The sequence below is a fragment of the Spea bombifrons genome, chromosome 2 (assembly GCF_027358695.1).
Source record: "Spea bombifrons isolate aSpeBom1 chromosome 2, aSpeBom1.2.pri, whole genome shotgun sequence".
In the NCBI taxonomy this organism is placed as follows: Eukaryota; Metazoa; Chordata; class Amphibia; order Anura; family Pelobatidae; genus Spea; species Spea bombifrons.
In genome coordinates, this window is record NC_071088.1 from 10,528,158 (window position 1) to 10,545,538 (window position 17,381).

A 17,381-nucleotide genomic window follows, 5' to 3' on the forward strand; every position below is an offset into this window, starting at 1 on the left:
CTGGCCTAAGCAGGTACATGGGTGCAGAAGTCCCCGTGTTGCAAAACGGGGAGGCAGATGGCTCTCTTGGGTAATTAGGCGCTGCTTAATGGGTTGGTTACACTGATGATCTTTAATATTCCAGTACAGCCTCTAAGGGATGCATTACATGACTCTGCATAGAGCACTGGGATATGATGTCAGATCTCTTGGGCCTAGGGCATCAATATTTCTCATCAACAATATGAGCACTGACAGGTGAAGGGGATAACACTGATAATCTTGTTATCATGGCACCTGTCAGTGCTCATACTGTTATGGCACTTTTATAGATAATGGGCCTCTGAAAGTAATTATAAACAACTATTCAATAATATCTAAAGGCAGAACATTATCCAATGCATTGCAAAATCATTCCAAATACAACCTCAGATGAACAACAACACATGACATATTGCATTGTGTCATAATTTATTCAACAAAAATAAAGACAAAATGGAGAAGCCCTGTCTGGAAAACTAAGTACATATTATTATTCAATAGCTTGTAGTACCATCTTTAGCAGCAATAACTTGAAGTAATTGTTTTCTGTATGACTTTATCAGTCTCTCATATCATTGGTCAACTCTCCTTTACAACGTTGCTTCAGTTCATTGAGGTTTGCAGTCATTTGTTTATGCATTATGCATTGTTAATGCTCCATCACAGAATATCAATCAAGTTTAGGTCTGAACTTTCACTAGACCATTGCAACACCTTGATTCTGTTGTAGATTTGCTGGTGTGTAATGTGATGTATACATCAGTAAGATTAAATAAGTGTAGCCAGATCAATTCTCTGCATATTCCATAATGTGGCGCTGTGCCTACAACTAGGTGAGCCAGCTTTCCCATGGTAGGATACCCGGAGCTCTTGCTCTTCTGAGGAAGTTGCTTTATAAGAGGGTGGGGTTAGCTGTGTGTCATGCAAGGCTAGCTGTGTCAGAGTTTGAAATGCATGGGGCAGGACTAACCACAGGGCTAACCACAGACAGCCTTATGTGAGTCTGAAGAAGAAAGAAGGGGAAAAAGAAAATCCTTTGATAAAGGGGCATTCAGGCTTAAGACATCTGAACAGTGGAATATGCCCAAGCCCGGAATGTTCGGTGGGCCAGTGGCCAATAGGGCTCCAGTGGCAAATAAGGCCCTACATGTGGTCACATGTACGTCATTTGGTGGCCACATGTACGTCGTTTGGTGGCCACATGTATCTAATGTATGGCCTTAAGTTGCCAGGGCCACTCAGACATCCTCAGCTGTTTGGCTTGCTCTTGTCTACTTGAGTGCCTCTTAAGTTACTTTCTAGAGTGAATGGCATTATTTTTTCCATTTGAATTTGCATTCTTACGGTGAGCCAGGAACAGAGATCTATAAACACTGCGTCTGGTGAAAATATTGTACATTGTCTAGTGAGTACTAACACCTATTTGGGAATCTGGCAGTCATATCTGGCATCTGAGTGGGCTTGGCAAGGTGTGGCAGGGTAGATTCCAGCTTGGTGAGTGCATTGGGAGTACAGGCCCAAGCACATCTTACTGATTTTACTGTTTTAACAATGTGTACCCCTTCAACATTTCAGATGTCAAAATAGGCACCATTTGTTGGGGGGGGCATGGTAGAGGTGGGGTAGATTTGTAAATGGGAGGGACCACCCGCCTACCTTATCAGTCTGCCCTCTTTATAGCACTAAGCTGAGATAGACCATGAGATGGCCAAGTGGAAGCCATGAATGCCGTCTGTACTTCAAAAGCAAAGACCACAATCAATGAAGGACATTCTCCCCAACCAGCTCACGATTCCTGTTATCTCCAACTGGACAGTGTCCGAAAATCAAGACTGTTCTTTAAAATAGCAGGATGGTTGGTAGGTATGGAAAAGCTATATAAAGTATTTTTAATAAGTATTAGAAGGGTTTCTTGAGAGGACAATATATTCTAAAATATAATAAAACAGACTGAACATAATCTTCTCTGTTTAGATGAAATCTCTTGGTTTTTTTTGTTAGAAATTCATGGTTGTTTATAAAACATTCCTGGAACTATAATCTTTCTAGAAATGGGATGCCTTTATTTCGGGTTGTTATCTGATGCATCTGCTTCTAAAACAGATTCATGAGAGTGAGTATTGCCCTTGTACAGGAAGCACGCACACTACACACCATTCCATCTGGTGAGTTTTATTACCGTTTGTCCTCTCCAATAAAAACAACGTGACCTACTTTTTACTTGGAAGCGAAAGTTCTGTTATAATTGCACACTTCTTACTATAAAAGCATATGCTGTTCTGACCGGCAAAGCCTGTAAGATATTATCATATAACCATGCAGTTTCTGATATTGAATATATACAACCTGAGTTTATAGAGCAGCACACTTCACATTTATGGTGTCAAATTATTAAACAGATATCTGAATACTGACCTTTTGAATATTATTTTTAGTCCTATGGAATCTGCTGGCAAAAATGTTACAATAAAAAATAAAATAAAAAATGTAACAATAATACCTTGGATATTTGAACTTCCAATGAGTTGACTTGAATTGAAATGTAAATGTATGCCCTAACATGTTACAAACAGACTTTAGAGAGTCTACTAGATACATACTTTAATATACATGACTCAGCCATGGATTTATTCTCCTTAGTGAGTCACTTGATGTAGGTTTAAATCAATATTTGTGTTCTGACGTAATAGGAAGATCAGTTGGCAACCTTCTGTGGCAACTATAGCTTCAGATACACTGAGATAATAACAGAACCTTCCCAGGTGAAGCTCACCTTGAGTGCCATCCACATGACAAATATGTATTGAATATAAATCTCATGGTGGGTTTATAATGAAAGAAAGACACACTTGGCATTCACATCTACACACATAGCCAGGTACTGAACTTTTTTCTTCTCTGCTAAGGATGAATATGAACTGGAACCGAGCTCAACAATGGTTTGATTTATGTCACAACAGACACACCGTGACAGCATGTAACGTTTCCAAAAAGGTTAATGGAAGCAATTTTGACACTGTAGCCTCACTCATCTAACAATCAATGGTTTAAATATCTTCATATGAATGAAATTATTTGTATTATTATCCTATTACTTCCATCTTTGGGATGTGGGTAAATGATATAGGCTGCTCCATGGTACCTGACAAGGTCGGAAAGACCGTACCACATTTCAGTTCAAATGTGGTATTAAAGTATCGGGGCAGAGGACACCAGCTCACCTTAGAGCAAATTCGCAGAGCTTTCGGTGAAGTTCTCTCCCCCAATTGCAGGATCGGGGAAAAGATATCACCAGAAACGCTGCACTACACCAGGTTTCGTCAATGGAGATGCATACGAAGATATCTAGATAAAGACAGATGAGATGAAAGACAGAAGGTAGAAGAAAGAAGATGAAGAACAAAACGATGCAGAAGCGGAAGTGGTCAACAGAGAAGGTTTTAGAGAGTGTGATAGAGAGCATGGACGAGAATGAGAGTGTAAGAGAGTGTGAGTGAAAGGGCCCACATTTTTCAGATTAAAATTGGCTGTGTTTTTCTGGCTTCATATGAGTCGCTGAATTTGCCAAATATATATATATATATATATATATATATATATATATATATATATATATATATATATATATGAGTTGAAGCAGAATAGATAGTTAGAATCAGGATGGAAAATAAAAAAGGCAGACAAGATAGAAAAACAAGAAAGGAAAAGATGTGAGAAGTGAGGTGGAAAAGGGGTTTAGGGTAGAACATCTTGCCAAAGTGGGAGGAAAGCATAGACAAAAAGAAAAAAAGACCACACGATGCAGAAAGCAGAGAACAAAAAGAGCAAACAAAATGAGCTTACTAAAGGCAGGAAATCCAGAAAAGGGTCCCTTCCTGTAAAACTGCTCCAGGGCCCAAAACTCCTTAATCTGGCCATGCTGGCATGCATGCTGGTAAATTACATGTCCAGTTCTGGCAAATGAAAAGTGCCAAATTATTATTATTATTATTATTATTATTATTATATTTGTGTTGATTTTTTGTTCATATGGATAACAAAAATGATCTAAAGTGACAGTTATCATCAAAGTTCCCATGATTGATGGAGTGTTCTTTGAAGACTTTTTGAGGTGATTTGACGTTAACATCAAGCCTTGAACTCATCATCTCATAAATAAGATTGTGACTTGTTACTGTTATTATCATTAGGCCTTTATTATATTAAATTCTATTAATAAAAATATATTATATTTATTATATTAAAGGCCTGATAAAATTCTTAAAGATTAGGGTTTCAGGATCATTGTTTTTTACATAAAATCATCGGATTCAAAAAATAGTAGCTATTATACTGTAGCTAATAATGAGCTACTCTTCAGCGGAATACTGTACAGTAATATGACAGATGTATAGCCCCTTTGACTCGCCATATATTCAACTGCAGCACTCAGAAATGTGCCTAACAACATCTACTCAGTAATATTCAACCACTAATTAACTTCATCATATGCTGGCACCCGCTTTCCAACCTAGTTAACCATTCGCACCTCCACACATTCACACGTGAGGAATGACTGCATGTATTCAGATACACAGACAGGCCTTATGCATGATCCAATTTACTGATATGTACACTAACTATAAGACGAGAGACTCCTCTTATTCTGATTATTCTGACATTCTGACATTTATAATGTCACTGGAGTCACACTGGATTCCTGTGACTCAGGTGTGTGGGAGGTGAGATGTCATCCAAAATCAACTTTACCTTATTTCTGCCTATGTACACTCTGATTACCCACAAGAGCTGGCCAAGCTGGGTGGAAACTCTGAACGATCAGACAGTTTAGATGTCTCAGATGCAGGTTAGAGGTCTATTGTATATGATATAATTTTCCGATCTTTAATTATCCACATAGGAATACAAGATGATTTAAATGGTAAGGTCATTATCATTTATTCTACTATAGGTTTATTGAATATCTTTTTTTGTATGTATGCATCGTACAATGCATAGAGCTGCGTGTTCTATCTAATAATAATAATAATAACACTAATGTCAAATTCTGAGCCGGACTGGGGTTGGCTAGGAGCCCCTGGCACCTAAAGGCCAGAAATGGCCAAATCATGTATGTGCGTCTACTGGTTGGATTTCATGGTTGAAGCTGAGCAGGTCTAGCATTCTCTGTAAGTCCAAAAGAACAATGAAAACATGATTCTGAGTCCAGATGAGCTCCTTCCTGGCCTTTATGGCCTAGGTGCCTTCCTTAACAAATCTAAGAACTTTGCAAGAGGATTGCTCACCAAGCTTAGTGAAATTTAACGGTCTGTTGCTTTAGATGGTCAGAATGTTAGTCCTAGTTTACATTTTTGTTTTTTTTTTAGGTTTAAAGGTTTCAATATATTCCATACAGATGTAAAATGCATAAGAAAAACTTTATAAGATTGCAGATGAAAAAAATAAATTACAGTTTTTGAAAGCTGCGGAAAAGGGCAAATTTTCCACCACCAAACCAGATATAGTCTCGTGGAATTACACTGTCAATATAGAAAAAGCAACATATTCTATCTCAGGATATAGCATAGGCTGAAATCATCATTAAATAACATGTGTTACATTCATTGAGCATAGAAATCTAAAACGTGTGTTCGCAGCGTACGTGACTTACATATTAACGCTGCAATATGTTGTGTTATAAATTTTAGGGCAAAACACAAAATTGGCCTCTTTCAACTTTTGTTGCTGTTTGTTTTCTATCTTTGAGCTTTTTCAATATTTGAACAAAATAATACTATTTGTTTATGTACTTTTCATGTTAATACAGTTCGCCGGTTGTGCTTGATTGATTGTGACTTAATTGTAAGCATAGTTGAGATCCTTTATAGAATGTTGTGTATTCATTTGGCAGAATAGAGTGTTTTGATGTTGCCAGCTGTGTATTAAATGTATATTAACTTTACAAAGAGATGGTGAACAACAATTAACTGTTGTTTCTATTGAGTCCAGTGGCGCAGCTGAGTCCGGCAGGAGCTGAGTTAGTATTTAGTATGAAATCCTTTACCAGTGCTAGTCTAAAGCATTGGCTACCAAGTTAATGTAATCATTATATTTTGGTGTTTGTTAGAACCATTCTGAGTTAGTGCATAGAAATCATAGTTAAACCATAAAATATTGATGTGAAAAAGAACACTTGAAGCAGCTTTTGAGTGGCATAAAAAACGCTGCCATTGAAGTCAATTGGAGAGCCTTCGTTCTATGCGCACGGTGGTTCCCAGAACCAGCGCTGGAGCGGACTCTTGGTAACTATGTCACTCGCCGGGAGATGTGTTTGGCTGAACCTCTCTGCTGCATGGAAAAGAGATGGGTGGAGGGCAAAGGGTTAAACGCATATGGAGGGATACAGCTTATTTTTTTAAGCAGAGGAGAGAGAGGGGCGCCAAATGGTTTTCACTTACCAAGTTGTCAGTACCTCCTCTGCGCCCCTCTCTCTCCTCTGCGAGCCCTCTAGCTCGGTCTCAGTGCCGGCTTGTAATGCTGAGCACCGGAATATGATGTCATTTCTGGTGCTCAGCAGTAAAGCAGCACGCACCGCGCACCGTGGCTGAGCAGGGAGACTCTCCGCAGGACTGCTGAAAGGTAAGTGAAGTACAAAGGGGGAGTAGAATAGATAATAGGGAGGGAGAGGAAGGGTAGAAAATAGGGAGGGAGGGAGAGGAAGGGTAGATAATGACCCCTGGCGTCGGCAGGGGGGGGGCGGCATTTTAAACTTCGCCCCAGGCAGCATTATGTCTTGGGCCGGCCCTGGATACAGCTGAATCCCCCATGCGTTTGCAAATAGTACACAATGTACATTTAAAGGGACCCCTCAGCTATCATATGCATAAACGTGTGTGCGATGGCAGACGTGTCCCTTTAATGTAATCATTTCCACTCCATCCCTCACCCCGATCTGTATTCACATTGGCACCCAGTTTTCCGTATCGAGAAGGTGAATAGTCTTCTCCGTCGCAGGTAAAGTGATTATACATTAACCCGCGATCCAGAAAGATTCAGTTTGATCCTTTCTATTCCTTGCTACAGTGAACATATTGTTAAAATTGGGTATATTTGCATCTGTTAGCCAAAATAACAAATTAATCTGGGCACTTTCTAAATACAGATGTAGACCAAATTTACTTAGCAGCTACGGTTTGTCAAGGGATTAAGAACTACAGAAAAAACCTCCATGCTGGGAATAAAGCCAGGAACAGTGAATGAAGTAGCTATGGTTATGTTTCCCTGGAGCTGTGGAAAATTGACTGACTTTCCTTGGCCACAGCTGTGTTAAGAAGGGCTGTATCCCTGAATAGATGCAATTATATTTTTCCACCATATATGAATAATTTTATACACTTTATAATTTTCATATCTGTATACAGATATTTAGAATTCAGCTAAATTTAATGGCAGGAGAGTGCATATTATATAACACATTGGTGATTATCAATCAGATAAGTGCAAAGTTTGAGATCAATTCATTTATTGCTAGGTTGCTGCACCTTTTTCTCTCACTATCTGCATTAACCCTTTCAGGACAGGAGATTTTCCATACCATTAGAACTGTAGTTTTTTTGGTATTTTTTAACCATAGGGCTATAAAAGCATAATCCTCCCCCTTTTTCCATATTTGATGGACCCACACAAATTATGCATCATTTTGTTTATGTACGGACGTCTTTTAAAATCATAGAAACATAAAAGCGAATTATTGGTGCTAGTATGTAAAAAAAACCCTATATTTTGTATTGTTTGATAGCAATGGCTTAAGGGGTTTGGGAGTAGTGAAGTTTTTATAATAAAAATAAAAATGAATAATAATAATAATATGTATTATTATTATTATTAAGATTATTCCTTTTTTTACAGTGCAATATGGATATAGATCTCTTTGGAGATCTCTCTTATATCTAATGGATATCACAGTGACATTACTAGGCTCCCTACAAAGTTTTTTAAATGTATTTTTTTAATTTTTTTATATTTAATTTTTTTCTTTAAATATTAATTTTTTTTCTCCCTCTTCTCCCTTCTGATATCTACTTTTGCAATGTATACCTGCCTATAAATCCTAATGTCTGTCTTGACAACTTGTGGAACACCTCCTTATTTTACCTGTGATGCAATAAATATATCTATTAGCACTAAATAAATAAAAATATTCAAGCGTATCCCATCATTAAAAAATGCCAAGGTGAATATGTAAAGGGAAAGAGGTGAAGGCCGTAAAATGCCTCTAACATTTAGGCCCCAGGAGCAAATGTCTGAAGGGCAGGTGGCTGGCAGAACCTGCCTGGCTATAAGAGTGCAACGTGCTGCGGCGGCTGCTGGTTTTAAAGTGCCGGGAACAATTTACCACTACTTTACCATTGATTTTACCATTGCAAATTGTTTAGAAGTTATCGCCGAACTGATTATCATGGCATGCAGTTGATGTGCTTGTATAATTTCGCCTTTAGCTCTTCATTTGTTATTATTATTATTATTTATTGTTTTATATAGCGCCATCACATTCGGTAGTGCTGTACAGTGGGTAGACAGGAAAAAACAAGTAGTATGTAGCATAACAAATTGACTAACAGAGACAACAGGTGAGGAGCGCCCTGCTCAAATGAGCTTACAGTCTAATGAATTACTTTTTGGTACTCAAATAGTTAATACTTCCTATTCCACGCTCCCTGTTTTTGCAATACGTTTTATGCATTACGTACCCATGATGTTGGCAGAGCAGGTGGTAGTAAAGTAGTTTTACACACTTTTTTTTTTAACACTCAAATACTCAAAACCCAATTTAACTTAAAATGTATTTATCTGGAGAGAAGGCTGACTTCACGTTCGGATAAATGGTTCACTTTAAGCTGAATTTGCAAGCGCTGGTGTGGAGCCAAAGCTAACTCAATAGAACAAGACACGGTTTTCATATTTCTCTTACAGTTCCCAAATGTTACGTTTTTGGTTAGAAAGGAAAAAAAAAACACACACACATGAGACACAGTAAGTCAGGGTGGGCACCTCTTTTGAAGAAGAACAGGGTCACAAGGATAAATGATTTAAGGGAGACCCAGTGACGCCTTAAGAAAAGTGAGAAATCATGAGAAATTAGCCATTAATGGAAAAGCAAATGAAGAACTTGTGGATATTACAATAAACAAATAAAAATAAAAAAATCATGTATGTTAAGGAGGGGTTCAAAAAGACATAAAACAAAAGAGCACATCTGTATTGCAATTGGATTGTCTGGGTTTTTGGCCAGGACACAGATGTGAATTGAAATCTTGGTCCATGCCCAGCAGAATGAACTAGTGGGAGCCCCAAATATGCTGTAAAATGCAGACTTCTTGGATCAATAAAAATTAAAATAGACAAGTTATATATATACATAGTTAAAATTCTCTGTTGTGTTTTTTTTATACAATTAAATTATGTTAACCTATTACAGTTTCTGGAATACAAGACTATTTCCCAGGTGTTTGGTTAAATAGCTCAAATGCCCCTAGATACCTGTTAAATTAATGTTTCCCCTAATTTCTTTCATTTTTATAACCGTCCGATGATGAGATGAGTCTAAAATTCTCAGTATGCATGTTCAGTATCACTTAGTGATGCTTAATATCCAGCTGAAGTTTAGTCCTTCTTCCTGTATCTACTAATTAGCCCTCTGAGGGAATAGGGCCAACCCCCCCAGCCAACAACACCCCAAAAAACACATATGGAGGAGCATGACGTCCACCCATCACACCTGTTCCATTGATGCTGGAGGGATGTTTAAATTTACAGTTCCAATTTGCATTAATGACTTGCAAGCAACTCGGGGGTTAATGAATTCTATAGCTGCTGTTAGATTTGGAACTTGCATCAACTTGCTTATGCTGCAGTCACGTTGTTGAAAGTTGAGTTATGTTTCTACCTAGTTTAGTTAGTCATGGTAACTATGTGGGTTGGACATTTCATCCAACACATGCGCGTCTGCTGCCACAAAGTCTCAGTGACTCTCAATCACTCAGCCATTAGTGAAGGGATTATAATAGTCTTGTCTGGGTTTGGCAACTAGGCACAGTGAGCTATCTCAGCCGATGACTCTTTCCACTCTCAGCGTATTCTTTTCATTTTCATTACTTTCCTCCATGGTGCCTCTTGAATTTTGGAATCTTTTGAAACTTTACCCTCAGATTAGCAAAATGGTGATATAAAGTATCATAACTGAAAGTCTGTATTTCTAAAATCTTATTGTAGTAAATAATTTTCACACTAGTCATTTGATAAATTTAAAAGATGATATGGAAATGAAATATATTAAAATAATCAATATATAAGACCTATACCCTATATAGACCTATATATATAAGGCTAAACAAGGAGGCATTGGGAGCTAATGGGTTGTTTTTTTCCACAATTTTAACCCATTTTACATAACTCCAAACATTTGATGTACCTTATCTGTGCCATACGAGTTGCTGTATAATTCAAACCATGAGTTCTCAGATGTCCGTATAATTTATTGAATACATTTATTGTAAATTATGAATCCACGAATGACAAATATATACAGTAAATATTGAGTTGTACATTTTTTACATAATATATTGGATTCTATTAGATAAATTATTTCATTTTTTTTAAGTAGAGTATACACTTTTGCAAGGGGCAAAATGAAAATAAAAAGTAACAGATGGCAAATCAAAAAAATAGAAAAGAAGATTAATTGAAAGCAAGAACAGCGTGGATATTCGCCCCATCAGCTGTGTAATACATTTTGAAACCAAGTAATATCTTAAACATCTGGTAATGGGTGTATTGTGTCAATTTTCAGTAAAGTGTTGGCATTCCAACATTTTGGCAATTAATTCTAACCTGAAAATGTCAAGCAATAAAAAAAAAGTTACTTTTAAATATACTGCACCTTATAAAAGTGTTACATATTTGTGGTTGCCTAATTCTGCTAAATATATGTAACCTCTGAATCTCTGGCAAGTCATACGTCTACTATCTCTTCAGGATTTAGAACTATAATTATGATCTCTAAAATAATGCGTGGAATAAAATCAAGGGATATGTTGGATTGTATTCTCCTTTGGTTGCCCTAAAGCAGTGATCAATTCTGGCAGTCTACTTATTGTGGAGTTTGAATCTTGTGATTAGTGTTATCACAAAACCTAAATGATGGGCAATGGTGGGATGTTCTACCATAGTCTGGGAAGTATAGTCTGGGCTGTTGGGCCTGTCAAGTCATGATCTGAATACTCAGCTGGTAAAACTGGCTGCACAGGAGCATGTATAAATAATCTCATGCACCAGCGGCCACAAGTGGTTGGAGGATGAATTGCATCCTCTGTTGACTTGAATGTGCCTCAATGGCTTTAATTAGGTCCAAAGACTTAAACGGGGTCCATTCATTGCATCCTCTACAGACATGAATGGAAGTAACAGACTAGAGTGATAAGCATGATATATATATATATATATATATATATATGCATGCAATGGCACTGACCATGAAAACATTCATAGGCTTATAACCCCACCAATATATGCCACACGATAATAATTCCATTTTGGGGCTGGCAAGACATTTTTTAGGGCTGGTTTTTATTCTCAGTATGCCCCTGGTTTCCAGTATAACCAATAACAGTGAAACATATATTGCAGATGTGTAAATTAGAAGAAGGACTGAGTAGAGCAAGGACACTTGCAGGTCATATTTCCACCTTACTTGGCAATATATATCTCCGAACATTCTCAACAGAATTTCAGTGGAAATGTTCTTTGAAATCTTTAATAGGTTTATGTTTAATCTGATCACCCCCCCCCAGTAAAATAAATAGTGATAAGGAGAAAAAATATTAATAATGTCATTAATTTGGGAAGCCTGATGTCAGTGCTTCTCTTTCCGTCTGTAGAGAACATGTGGTAAAGAGCTTCACTTGGATACACTAGTCTTTTCTTCTGTGGAAAAAAGAGAACTCCTGTTTTATGGTGACCTGGAGGCTGCAGAAAGGCCCATTGCCAGAGCTGCTGTGTTAATGGTTTCAGCAATCAGGCTGGCTCCAGCTTAGAGGCAAAGTGGTTAGGCCTCTGCTTACCGCTTGTTTATTCTGTAACCTGGAACAGCTGTACTTTCCTCCCTTTTCACTTTTTTTTCTCCTTTTTTGTCCACTTCTAACTTTCTGAGAAGTCAAAATAACAGTATCAGCATTCTCGCCGAGGCCGTACCTTTGAGCTTTTCAGGCATAGCTCAGGGCCCTTGAAAATTTTTCCTTTTTTCCCCCTGTATTTTTAATGCAGAATAAAATTGCATGTAATTGAGCCCTTGCCAAAACGAATAAATACAGATCAAGAATCAACTGAAATCTACCTTGCGCATGTTATTAGAGGTTAATGGGAACAGATGTATTGACTTTGAAGTATATTATAGTATTATATATTTGGAGATCGCATAACATAGATGCCTAATCTAATTAAATGCTGTAACACAGCGGATCATGTTTCCACAAAGGTGTGAAAGTTCACTGCTACCTACCTAATAATTCTTACAAAAAGTCTAGTGCTTCAACAATATTTCAGAACGGTATTTCTGCGATATGTACTACTGAATGGTAAGCTAAGATTCTCTGCATTCATCGCTATGACATTGGTCTAGAACAGGGGTGTTCAACCTGCGGCCCTCCAGCTGCTTCAGGACTACATCTCCCATACTCCTCAGCCAGTCCCTGAGCTGAAAGAGCATTATGGGAGATGTAGTCCTGCAGCAGCTGGAGGGCCGCAGGTTGGACACCCCTGGTCTAGAAGATAGTTTTTTTTGGTGTAGCTCAGTGTCATTACAACTCTCTTTGCTAGAAGACCTCCTAGAATAACAACCTCCAACCCTCTAGACCAGGGGTCCTCAAACTGCGGCCCTCCAGCTGCTGCAGGACTACATCTCCCATACTCCTCAGCCAGCCCTTTAGCTGAAGGAGCATTATGGGAGATGTAGTCCTGCAGCAGCTGGAGGGCCGCAGTTTGAGGACCCCTGCTCTAGACCCTTTGAAATCTAAAAGTATATTATTAAGGGAAATCTTAGATGTTATACCTCATTTGGTATTCATAAAAAAATTGAAAATCACTTCAATTGGGATAAAAAAAAACTTATATTATACAAATAATAAATCATATCTGAAAGAACGACTTTTCATAACTTATTTATTGCCACGGTTTGATTTCATTGGACACGTTCGATGACTTGCCTTAAAATAAACAAAAAAAGGTAAAACTTTTACGACTTGTATTTGGGGAAAAGTTGAAAAGAAAAATATAATAACTTCAATAAGCAAGAAAAAAAAATGTTAGCGAAATATATAGTCTAGTCAACAGCATGGGAGGGTCATCATTGGAGAGACAGCAATAAAGACACAAATAAAAACAGGCTACATGGGGTCTTATTTGTGATTGAACCATTGACACTTTTATTAATCGTGTCCTTAGATGGCAGGATTAAGACATGAATAGTTTCCGTTGTTTTTTTACACGGGCTTAACAAATACAACTGAAGTAATAAAAACATACAACATCTTTGAAAATGATTTCCTTTTTTTTTCAGGAAGGGCCTGTAAGAATAATTATTTCCTATAACTATGTGGCATGTCAGGTTGCGTGCGAGTATGGCAGTAAAATATCACAAAATATACATCCAATTTATTCAGTGAGCTGTTTTATGGTCTTAGAATGTATTTTTCAAATCCTATGAATTTATAGCCGCTCCGTCTGGTATAGATATGGCTTCCATTTGGAACAAAACAATAGTGACAAATTTCACACACATCAAAAATATATATTTTTTAAGATGATATTAAAAAAAATATATTAAAAAAAATACATTTGTGACTTTTTTTGGTTTTCAAAAAGTTTGAAAAAGTTTTTGGGCTTTCAAAAAGTTAACCTTTTCATTAGAACTGATATGGTCAAACATTTGAAGCATTATTATGGTCTTCCATTAAATGTCGGCCTACAAAAAATCATTCTTAATTTTAGGAACTCTTTGGAATGTTTATTACATATTGACAATGGAATCTTGTCTTCAGACAGAGCTTTTTGTTATTTATTAGTCATAAAAGGTCATACATCAGAAACCATGTCACTTCTGCCTGACACAGGAATGATTGATGCAAACGTCCTTCCAACAGAATGATTGTGAAAAGCTTCACTTATTTCCCCCAGACTGTATTACTAGTGTATTTGCATCCCCAATATGGAATCTTTTAAACATGATCTAATATTTGAATCTTTCCCTTGTTTCTTAGTTCACATACACTAACAAAAAAGTCCAAAATATTGCAGTTCAAAGAATATAATTTTTTATCATACTAGAAAATAAAACCTATATATTTAAGCTGCATTGGTACCTTATATATACCTGGTGGGTATACGGAGGTTGGACCTAGCGCAGATGAATATGGTAGGACTCCATTTCTCGGAAATAATATGTGCGACTAAATGGGAAGATTAGATGGGCCAAATGGTTTTTATCTGCCGTCAAATTCTATGTTTCTATAACTACAAATCATATTTCTGTATTGTGGGCATTTATGAGAACCTTACTTTAGAAAGTAAATGTAATAAAGCAAATTGAGCAATTTATTTATGAACATATTAACCTGTAAAATATTATGATCTGCCTTTATTGGCATCAGTTGGATCACTGTAACATCTTCTTGAAGTAGACATAGCATCCTTCCAATAGTTGAAGGACCTATGGTAGCCATAGGTCCTTCAACTATTGGAAGGAAGCATTTTATTATTTCCTCAAATGCATAATGTAACCCGCTAGAAAGAAATCTCATAAGGCATGAAGGTAAGGTGAGTTGTGTATGATGAAACTAAGTTGTGTTATATGTGTCAAACTCTGATGTTATTCTCTCTTGTAGGTAAAGAACATTAAAATAATGTCCCACTTCTCTGTGTTCAAACCAAATGGTTTTGCAAACTGTTATTAGAAATCTTTTCAGTGCACTTTTGTATGAACGTAAGCTTTAAATCAGCGATGGAGCTTCCAAATCTTAGTGGTCCCTGTGGTTAGAGAATAAGTATATTTATAAATACATTTTTGCTTAAAGATTGCCACTACAAAACCACTGAAGACTGGATATCAAGTTCTAAGTTTAAAAAAGTATGATGCCAACGCTCTTCTGTTGGTCCCACCAATTAAGTCAGGATATGCTGTAGGGTATAAATACCTCCTGAGAGTTTCTCATTAGGAGGGACAGTCTGTCTTTGGAAACGTGTTAAGTTCCTCTCTCCTACATTAATATAACTTTTTTTTCTAGGCGCTCGGAATCTTTGTAGGGTTTCACAGCGTTCTAAATATCCCAGTAATGTGTATAGAAAGAGCCAATCCAATTATGTACATTAAATAAATCAATTTTCTTCAAAAATGGTATAGATCAAGTATAGATCAATATGTCACAAATTCACCTACACAAGATTAGCAGATATGTAATAATGGATAATGAGTTCTAGATAAGCAAAAAATGTTGTATTAATTAATAAACCACAAATTACACCGTTTTTGAGGACGGCCCATTTAAGATACCAGTTGTTGCATACAAGACCAGTCAAAACAATATATAAAATTTAAAGCCAACCAGCAAAAATAAAGCCAAACAGAGAAAATACAGGACATTTGCGGCTGCCATACCATCATATTCTTTTAGTCTTTTTGTAAGCGGCACTCATTACCGAAACATGCCCATTAAATGGGTGAAGAACATTTTCCGAAAATGACGTAAAACCTACTGTTGTAATAATCACACAATGATTATTGCAGATGTTTTTTGTGTAGAATGTACGTACAAAACAACTTCTGTGTTATGCATTTGCCTTTTTTTTTCTTACAACACCTGAAAATACTCTTTACTAGTTCCTAAGGTTGATTTTAATGGGACGTGAGAAAAGATTTGTGGTTTAGGAAATACATTTTAACTGTAATTGGAACTCTTTATTCATGTTTTAATATAAATTCAATATTTTAGGTAATTTGCATTGGCTGTTGTTTGACAGAATTGTAAAAGCCATGTTAAATTTTATTACATTAGGGTATAATAATGACTCTAGAGAAACAATTCTGTATTGTTATGTGGATGAAAACTCACAAAAGTCCTCATACTGTACAGAGCACAGCAAAATAAATGACACATATAGCAATATGGACATGTCTAAGACGGGCAAAATAAGTGAACGTGGTGGATTATTCACTTATAATTAGCTCAGAAGACCGCAAAACACTGACCTTACCTGGCGAGGAGGAAACTTTTTCAATACCATCAATGGGGAAAAAATGATATAGCACTATCCCACAGACCTACAGACAAAGGCAGGATCCCTATTCTCAATAAAGAGATCTTGAGCAAGCAGATGCTGCTGGAACACCTGCCCCAAATGTTCTTTCTGTGTAACTCTGATGTTTGGTGTTCTTTTCTACCAGATCCAACAACAAATCTGCTGTAAGTGAGGTAAGCCTGTAAAGAATGCATGGAGAACGTCTCCATAAACTGTAAAGTGATTGGGCATGAATATTCTTCAGGGATGTAGCCCATATCTACAAGGACTGCCCCAACGTGGACACACAGGAGTGACAGCAGGAGTCTAAGTGCCCACCAGGTAAGCTAAGAAGGGCAAGCCGTCAGCACATGCACACTGTATACGTAGATAATGCGGCTGAGAAGATCTCCTTCCCCTATGTAGCTTAGTGGTGGAAGTACAATAAGGTCAAACTTCATAGCTTCCTACAGGTGAAGGGTAGTCAGCACGCCATTAATAGGACAAGGGACTTAAGAAGCCTGCAGTGCAAGTTAATCCAGGGAAACATTTTCTGCACCAAAGCTGAGACTTGAGAAGGGAGAAAAATATGGCTCTTTATTCTTCAGGAAACTCCACTTGATCTCAAACTGACAGAGCTTTGAGACAGCTTAAGTGTTGTCAGGAAGGGGAAAGGGTGGTTTTGACAGCTACAAACCCTGAATACTTTGTTATGCTGGAGGCCAGATCATTTACAAACTGTAGGACCCAAGGAGGTAAAGGTCCCTATAAGTTATATTTAACTCTATTCTTCTTATTTGCATTCCTGGCCACAGCATTGCAAACTGCCTAGCCCTTATTATCGATCCCTTATATCAAGAACTGCAAGGTCTGGGCTGTTCTTCCAGACTACTTCCAAGGTAGTCTTCCTTGACATGAGAAAGTATTTGATGATTGCTCCCATTTACTTTAAGGTCGGTTAATTCATAGGTTTGGCTCAGGGGAGATGTTCTGCCCTTACACTGGCAGAGATAAAGCAACTCTGCAAAGCTGGGAAGGAATACTTAATAAAGCTA